We start from the raw sequence: 6,041 nt of genomic DNA, 5'->3' as shown, positions 1-6,041 counted from the left end.
GCTTGGTGTGTGGTTGAGGAGAACCAGCCCCACCCGGCCTGTAGGCAGCACTCTGTAAATAGGTTGTTATAATTTAGCTAACTTTTTTTAGCCTCTAGTGTTTAAAAACTAGATTAATAAAGTGTATTCCTTCAAGCCTGCTTTAACTCTTGTGAAGGCTGGGGGTCCTGAGCAAAATGCCCAGTCGCCCTGTGTTTGGGCCCTTGGTCTTCACCAGGGTGTGTGTCAGGATCACCTGGCTGCCCAGGTCAGAATGTGATCTCCGTCCTTCCTAACTCCCCGGGGATGGATGTGCAGTCCTGGACCAGCCCTGAGAAGGTGGTGTGCTTCATTACTTTCGTGAAGGTGCATGCAGAGATACTCTTCACGGGTCCGTGGGGAAGGCCTGGGATTGAGGGCAGGATACTTGGGCTCTTTTTTTAAAAAAAAAATAGAAACGATTTTATTTTGTTATTATTGAAAATATATACAACATAATATACATCATGTTTCTACATGTGTGATTCCATAACATTGATTATATTCTTCCGATTGTACATCCGTTTGAGCCACCTTTTCTGAGTTGTGCTTCCCCTCGTTAACATAAACTCGCTGCCCCTCGAGGTTCCTTCCTCTCTGATCTTTCAAGTCCATGTTGCCACCTGGATCTCCTGTTGATACTTCTGGATTACGTCTCATCATCAAGAAGACAAAATTCCTCAGCGCCAGGCCAGTAAACCACACCGTGACCTAGGGAGAAACAATTGTAATTGCCAACAGTTTCATCTTAACTGGGATGCACAGTCAACATCTGTGGCACCAGCGGTCAATCAAAAGATCAGTGGGAAAGTCTGCTGTCAGGGGCCTTGCCAAAGTGCAGAGGTACAGTGATGTTGTGAGGACCGAGGGGGGTTTTCAGTCACCTGCTAAGCATCTGAGAGCTGGACCATGAATAAGGATGACAGAAGAATTGATGCCTTTGGGCTGTAGTGTTGGAGAACAGTACTGAACGGCCCGTGGACTGCCTGAAGGAGGGACAGTGCAACTTTTTTCTTGGAAAAAGTGCAGAGTGTTTCTTAGAGGTAAAGTTGGAGGAGGTTCATCTCACTCACTTTGGGCATGTTGCTCAAAGAGGCTACTCCTTGAAAAGGGACACCATGCTTGGAAGTGTGGAAGGTCGGCAAAGGAGAGGAAGACCTTAGTGAGGTGGATTGACTCAGTGATTGCAGTCGTGGGCTTGGGGATGGAGAGGTGGCACGGTCTAGGACAGAGTTCAGATCTGTTGTTCTTAGGGTCACTGTGAGCCGGACTCCACTCAGTGGCCCATAACAGAAGCAGTAACAGTTGCCATCAGGTTGGTTCCGACTCAGCAGTCCTGTGCCCGACAGAATGATACACATCCCAGTCCTGTCCCAGCCTCACAGTTGCTGGTCCTGACTGAGCCCGATGTTGGAGACACTGTCTCATTGAGAACCTTCCTCCTTTTTGGTCACCCTTACTAATAGGCATGATACCCTCCTCTAGGGACTAGCACCTCCTGATAACATGCCCAACAAAAGGGAGACAAAAGTCTGACCATCCTAACATCGAGGACCATTCTGGCTATACTTCCAGCTTAGTTGTATTTGTTATCTTGGCAGTCCATGGTACCTTTCAATGTTGTCCATCAGCACCATAATTCAAAGGCATAACTTCTTTGGTTTTCCTTATTTATTATCTAACTTCCACATGTATATGAAGTGATTGAAAATAGTGGGGATTGGTCAGGTGCACCTTAGCTTTCAAGGTGACATCCTTGCTCTTTAGCAGCAGACCGACCAAATGCAATACGTCATCTGATTTCTTGACTGCTGCTTCCATGGATGGTGATGGTGAATCTAAGTAAAAGGAAATCCTTGACAACTTGAATAATTTCTCCATCCACCATGATGGATAGTAAGTCCATTGTGAGGATGTGTGTGTGTGTGTGTGTGTGTGTGTGTGGATGCTGCAAAGCCAAAATGACACTTCTTAACCATTTTTATTTACTGTTTGAGAAAAATTACTCACAAGCAACAGTAGTTCAAGTGTCCTTCATCCTCAGCAGTGCTTGGTTGTGTCTGTGTGTTAATGTTTTTTTCAGCCATTCATATACCTATGTGATGATACCTTCTCGTAGTTCCTGAATGATTGATGAGGGGGCTATTGTGGTCTAGTCTGTAGAGAATTGTGCTGTTAACTCAACGGTGGCATCTTAATTGCATTGCTTGAATCCACAGCCACTACTTTGGAAAAAGACGGACAGTCTCCAGTTTGATTTACAGGCTTGGAAATCCAGTGGAGTTTCAGCTATGAGTCGATTCAAGACTCCACAACACTGGGTCTGAGTTTGAATGACTGATGATGGTGTATGTCTTTTCACGCGCATACCTCTATTCATGTTTGTCAACTTTCTAGGTATGTTGTTTATTGAATTTTAAAGAGCACCTGCCAATATGACTTGTAAACTTGAACTCAAACAAGTTGGAGGATAGGATACAAAAATTAAAAGGGAAAAGAGTTCTTTGTGGATACAAATCCTTTGTTACATATTTTCAGAATTTTCCCCCAGGCGGAACATGTCACTTAACAATATTCATAGAACAAATTTGTTAATATTTGAAGTCTTATTTATTAGATTTTAAAAATGTGCTTTTTGTGATATATCTTTTAAAAAGTGTTGTAAGCAATAAGTCTTGAAGTTTTTTCCCTTAAGGTTTCATAATTTTACAAATTAGATTTGGATTTATGATCCCTTTTGAACTCATTTTTCCTAAAGTTTTTGCATGTCTATTTCTTCCTGTAATTTGTTCAAAGAAAGATCCTTTTAACAAAATTCTCTACAGAATTTTCTTTAATTCTTCCATACAAATCCTAACCAGACTCATACCTGCTTAGCTTTTGAGATCATATGACTTTGGCACATTCAGGGTCATCTGAGTATAGATAGAATTTCCTCGGATTCTTTGTCATTGTTCAATTGGCCGTTATCTGTGTGGGCCTGTTTCTAGGCTCCTTAATCTCTGTTCATCTGTATGTCTATCCTTCACCAGCCCACATGGTCAAGATTACTTTAGCATGGTAAGAGTAAACAATATTGCTGCTGTGATTCCTCCAACTTTTTAGGAATTATTTTATCCGAATACAAGCAGCTGTTTGTATACAGAAAGACTTGGAATTTTTATTACAATGTGTAGATAAAGTTGGGGAGAATGAACACATATAATGAGTCTTCTATGAACAGGATAGATAACCCCATTTATGTCCGATTTGTTTCATTAGCTTTTTGAAATATAGCATAACATTTTTTGGTATATGTTGTGTTAGACCAATGCGTATTTCAGATTTTTTCAGGCTATTTCCAGATTTCTGTGTCTGCTTTGTTGGTGTATGGAAATGCACTTGGTTTTTGTGTATAAGTGTATATCTTGCAATGCAACTAAAGCAGTACTTAGAGGAAAACTTGTAGCACTAAGCATGAGGTGAGTAGTCTCAAGTCAATGATCTGAGCTCCTATTTCTTTTTTTTCCCCCACCAATTTATTTTTTGAGCTCCTATTTCAAGACATTAAATACAAAGTAACACATCACATAAACAGAAGAAAGAAAATGAAGGTATAAGCAGAATCAGTGCAACAGAGGGGAAAGAAATGGAGATTAATGAAATCAAAATCTGGTTCTTTGAGATGATCAAGAAAATTGATAATCCTCTGTCTACTCGTTAGTGTAAAAAAGCCAGTTTCAACATAAAAATTCCCCACCACTCAACATGAAAAACTCCATCACTGGACCTACAGGAAACATCATAACATACTGTTAGCAACATGATAGAGGAAAAAAAAATTGAAGCCATCAACAATTTCGTTTTACTTGGATCCAGTCAGCATCTCTGGTAGTTGTTGATTGCCTTCAAGTTGAGCATGACTCATTGACCCTATGAACAAAAGGCCTGAAGCCTTTTTATAACATTTATCAAAGTTCATAGTTTCCTGAGGCATGCTTTTTAGGAAGTGGATGCCACTCCTGCTTTGAAAATATTTGTGGGTGCAGTGGTCAAATCAAAGGCCATGTTGCACTGGGAAAATCAATCTCCAGAGTAACAAAGATCAGTGCCCGATTCAAACCATGGTATTTTCATCTGCTTTTTATATATCTAAAAGTTGGATAGTGAATTAGGATGACAGGAGATGAAATGATGTCATTGAATTGTGCTGGTGAAGAGTATTGAAAACAAATATGATCAATTGATTTTTAACTACTCAGTATGTGAGATGGAAGTTTCACTGTCCTTGCCTTTGTGGAGTATCCTGGTTTCTCATTCTCCAGGACAGACCTGTTCTCTTGGCTGCCCGTATCTGCTGTCAGGGACCTTTCTAGAGTACTTACGCACAATGATGTCAGGTTAAGGTGCACATGGTCCAAGTCATGGTCTTCATGACTTACTGTGTATCTGAAAGTTGGACAGTGAATAAGAATGAAAGAAGAATCAATGTCGTTGAGTTGTCCATGGACTGCCAAGTTGTTAAGTGTCATCAAGTTGAGTACAACCTCATAATGACCCTATGAACGGCCAACCTGAACCCTGCCCTGTTTTGTGCCATCCTCACTATCTTTGAAACACTCAAACCCTGCTGAAGTCATCATGTCAATCCATCTCATTGGGGGTCTTCCTTTGCTGAGTACTTCCATTTTTCCAAGCATGTCTCTACAATAAACAGCTGCATGTCCAAAGTATGAAAGATGAAGCTTTACCATCTTTGCTTGCAAGGAGCATTCCTGAACCCCACCCCTGCCCCCAAGACATATCTGTTTGTTCTCTTGGCAGTTCATGGATATTCAGAACTTTTCTTCAGCACCACTACTCAAAGTTATCAAGTCTTTTGTCATCCTTATTCCTTGTCTAGCTCTCTGATGCATAGCAGGTGATTGAGAAGACCATGGCCCAGGTGCACCTTAGCCTTCAAACGGACATCATTGCTCTTCAGCATTGTCTAGAGGTCACTGACAGTGGACTTGCCCACTGCGATGTATCTCCTGATTTCCTGACTGCTGGTAAAAAGGATGTTGATTGTTGATCCAAGGATGATGAAATTGTTGACGGTTTTGATCCTTTCTCATCTGTCATAATGTTGATGTTCCTTTGGACCTTTGTTTTCTTGATATTAAGATGGAATCCATACTGAAGGCTGTAGTCCTGCAGCTAGTGCCTCAAGTCCTCACTTTCAGCAAGCAAGCTTGTGCTATCTGCGTAACACAGGTTACTGATGAGTCTTCCTCCAATCCTAATGTCACATTCTTCATGAAGTCTGGCTTCTAGAAGGATCTCCGCATTCAGATGGAATAGGTATGGAAAGATACAACCCTGAAACACACCGTTCTTAATTTTAAACCATGCAATGCTCCCTTGCTCCATTTGCACATCAGGTCTCGGTTTAGATGAAGGTTTCACATGAGCACAATCAAGTGTTCTGGAATTCCCAGTCTTAATGTTAGCCATAATGATTGGTGTATAGCAGGAGATACTAAATGAGTTTTCTTGGAATGATAAGATTCGCACCTCAAGGTGGCAGCATTTCACGTAGAATCTGGAATCTTTATGAACATTGTCTCTCTTCAGTTGACCACTAGGAGGAGCTATAGGTTCCGTTTCATAAGTGGACAGGAATGAGAAGAAAGTCACTTGAGATTTTACTAGTGTAAATAGAACCAACTAATTCTTATGTCCTTGATATTAGAGGATCCTACATTATCATGTCAGGCGCATAGGATCACTGTCACCTTGGTTTTCACAGCCATGGAGCAGGAAATACAAAACAGGGCAAGGTAGACTGATGAAATGCTGAGCTTGAAGCTGACTAACATTGGCTGTAGGAAAAGGAATAAACAATGTAGTCCATATAGTTTGGAGCTATGGGACAGAAAAGCATGCATTTGAAGGGTGAAGCTACTTAGGTAGTGAATGTGACTTAAAAATGTCCTATTTGGGGAGAAATGAGTATATTAACTATAGAAGTAGTTCATGGTTTAAAATAAGGAAAGGTATGC

Source organism: Elephantulus edwardii, unplaced genomic scaffold (assembly GCF_000299155.1).
Source record: "Elephantulus edwardii isolate Elephantulus edwardi_28Jun2011 unplaced genomic scaffold, EleEdw1.0 scaffold00268, whole genome shotgun sequence".
NCBI lineage: Eukaryota > Metazoa > Chordata > Mammalia > Macroscelidea > Macroscelididae > Elephantulus > Elephantulus edwardii.
The sequence above is the reverse complement of the archived record's forward strand: the minus strand, read 5'-3'. Positions refer to the sequence as shown.